Here is a 3,732-nt window from a genome sequence, read left to right on the forward strand (position 1 = left end):
CTCCTTGTGACCGGTGTGGGAGACTTATTGAGGGGTGGGTCTAAATTATGCCGAGTAGGGCCCTTAGGTCTGTGGACCAAGGGAGACTTTCGTTGGTGTTCAACGCTGATAAATGCAAGGTTCTCCACCTTGGGAAGAAAAACCCTCAGCATCCTTATAGGCTCAGCAGTGCTATGTTGGCTAGCACTATGGAAGAAAGAGACTTGGGGGTCATCATTGACCACGAGATGAACATGAGCCTGCAATGCGATGCGGCGGCTAGTAAAGCGACCAAAACGCTGGCTTTCATCCATAGATGCTTCTCAAGCAAATCCCGGGACGTCATTCTCCCCCTGTACTCGGCCTTAGTGAGGCCGCAGCTGGAGTACTGTGTCCAGTTTTGGGCTCCACAATTCAAAAAGGATGTGGAGAAGCTTGAGAGAGTCCAGAGAAGAGCCACACGCATGATCAGAGGTCAGGGAAGCAGACCCTATGATGACAGGCTGAGAGCCCTGGGGCTCTTTAGCCTGGAAAAGCGTAGGCTCAGGGGTGATCTGATGGCCACCTATAAGTTTATCGGGGGTGACCACCAGTATCTGGGGGAACGTTTGTTCACCAGAGCGCCCCAAGGGATGACGACTAAGTCGAATGGTCATAAACTACTACAAGACCGTTTCAGGCTGGACATAAGGAAGAATTTCTTTACTGTCCGAGCCCCCAAGGTCTGGAACAGCCTGCCACCGGAGGTGGTTCAAGCGCCTACATTGAACACCTTCAAGAGCAAACTGGATGCTTATCTTGCTGGGATCCTATGACCCCAGCTGACTTCCTGCCCTTTGGGCGGGGGGCTGGACTCGATGATCTTCCGAGGTCCCTTCCAGCCCTAATGTCTATGAAACTTATAGTGCAGCCATGCTTTTCTCACAACCAAAAGCACAGCAAGAACCTGCTCTCTACCATACTCAGCCAGCCAAGCTTTTCCGTTTTTCTTTTCTCTCCACCTGAAGGTGGAGCAAAGCAGGGCTTATTGGAGCTACACATCCTCCTTAACTCTACCAAAGCCAGTGTGAGATGCCCCTCTTTATAACATTCAAATGTTGTGCAAACCTTTTTGGCCACAATGTCAGACTGGGCACTCATGTGTTTAGCTAGGAGTAGCTGTGCCAGGTTTAACCTGATCCAGGCAGAAGTGTCTGCTCCTGCTGTAGCTGCTTTGCAATCTGGTCCTGCATGCCCCTCCTGGAAACACAGACAGAGCTGTGTCTTAAATCAGGGTTGGGTAACCTACAGCACATATACCTCAAGAGGCACAGGCAGCCTCTGTGCGTGGCACATGGGAGATTGGGAAGGGAACAGAAAGCAGAGCAACAGTTTGGAAAGGGAACACAAGGGAAGAAGAAAGCAGAGTAATAGATCAGGCGGGGAAAGGAATGGCACTTGTTGGGGACCAGAGCTTACACTGTGGCACACCTGCCAAAAAGGCTGACCTCCACTCTGGGTGTGTCTACACAAAACCCTTACTGAACAGTAGCCTAATAACATTGTGCAGTAGCATGCCAGTCAAAAACCATGCTAATACACTACTGCGCAGTGTTATTAGGCTACTGCCGCAGTAAGCATCACAAAAAAAACTGTTTGCTGGCACCACTGCACAGTAGTATGAGTTACTGCATATTTCGTTAGTACTTCATTAAGCAAGTACTAAACTAAATGTGCAAGAACTACTGCGCATTAATGAACATGTAGACATGACATCCAGGGTTTAGACTCCTATCTCAGACTGAGATTCACAGTCTAGAACCCTCACCTACGTTTAAGTGCCTAAGCCAGTGGTTCTCAGCCTTCTTACACCTAATGCCTCCCTCCAAAACTTTTCTGAATTTGGCATCACCCCAGTTGAGAACCTTTGTTCTAAAGTATCAGCTTGCATACTTTATCCACAGACTGCCAGTGCCACTGCCAGGTGGAACTGCCCCATGTGCCTCTGTTTCTAGAAGGCTTGCGTGGAAATGGACCTGGAAGTAGATGCAGCAGGTTTAACCTAACGTAGGCAGAACCAGTTCCTGCATTAAATTAAAAGGGTCTTCTGGCACCCTGGCTGAGAACTACTGACCTAAGCATATGTCCCCAGCTGCTAGAGCACTCATTCAGGAAGGAGCAAACTTCTCAGGCTTTAAGAAAGTTCAAACCCCAAGCTCCCACCTGCCAAGCAAATGCCCCAAGCATTAGGCTGTCCTCTGCTAGCAGTGCTCTCAACTCCTCCTGAGGCTGAGGCATTGTGTGGCAAAGCATTTTGAATTAATGAGCTCAGAAAGAGGCAGCAAGATTTTGCAGTACAGTCAGGAAGGCATTTTTAAAGGGGGAAGGCAGTGAGGGGAGGGGAGTCCTAGTTTCTGATCCCTCCTCTCTGCTCCCAGGCCAGTTTCTGTGTTTCCCATTAAGCAGCCATTGAATAAAATATACAAACAGGCTTAGAACCAGAACATAGGACTCCCCACAGGTGAGTGTCCTAACCACTAGACTACATCTATCTGGTCTAGTGACACCTGCATTCTTTGCTCTGGTGTTACTGTTTCAACAGGAGGAGCTGGCAAGTGCTTCCCCAAGCAACAAACAGCCTATAGTTTGGTGGTTGGGGAACTCTCCTGGAAAGTAAGAGCTGTATGTTTGAATATTTTCAGCCTAGAACTCAGGGCTCCCACTTCCTGGGGGACTGCTGTAGCCACTGACTAGCTGCAAGAGTGGAGACTAAAAGTGGCCAGGACTTCCATAATGTGTATGGACATCAGTGCTGCCAGCTGATGCTAGGCATGCTTAGAGCATCCCTGCAAGATTCAAGCCTCTCAGGAGATACAGTTGTGAGCATGTCATAGAATCAGAGAAAAGTTGGGCTAGAAGAGACCTCTAGAGGCCATCAAGCCAAACCCCCTGCATGAGGCGGGAATATCCCTGTCCAAACCACTCTATACAATCCATAAGATAAACTCTATGTAAGATTACCATTTACCCTGACATAACACAGACCTAACACCCTAACCTGTCACAGGTAAAGCCAATATCCTGCTTCCATGAAACATTGTCAATATATACTTAAAGAGTTCCTGGGGAGAGGGCCATACACCCCACCACAGAGAAAGGCAAAAGCCCCCACAGTCCATACCAACCTGATCCATATAAATCTGACCATGGGATAAAATTCCTTCCTGACCTCAAATATGAGAATCACTCTGACCCTGAGCAAAGGGGAAGACCCTCTATTCCAGTGATTATCAACATTTTTTGTACCAGGACCCATTTGTAAAATCCAATGGCCAGCCCTGACCCAATGCCCCTCACTCCCGACCTGCTGCCCCCAACCCCCCAGTGTGTGGGGCACGGGGTAGGTGTGTGAGGCTGGGGGGCATGTGTGAGGCCCCCAAGCAGCCCCTTGCAGGCTGGAACTCTGCCAGCCTGCCAGGGAAAAGCCATGATTTTCCATGTTTTTCTCCTTCAAAGGAGAATCCATTTTTTAAGTTTGTTGATCCATTTTTAAAGCTTGTTTGCGACCCTTTCATATATCTGTGCGACCCATGGGTTGAGAAATGCTGCTCTAGTCAGAAACCTCTGGCCTTAGCCCCAGCAGGAGCATTGGCATGCCCCAGTCAAATTCCCCAGTCTTGGCTGCAGCCAACATCCAGTGCCTCTGAGGGAAGCTTAAAAAAAACCCTGACACATAGCAGAAAGGGGGGGGGGGGGGGGGGGGCGAAGCCGAGG

This window comes from Alligator sinensis, unplaced genomic scaffold (assembly GCF_000455745.1).
Source record: "Alligator sinensis unplaced genomic scaffold, ASM45574v1 scaffold280_1, whole genome shotgun sequence".
NCBI lineage: Eukaryota > Metazoa > Chordata > Crocodylia > Alligatoridae > Alligator > Alligator sinensis.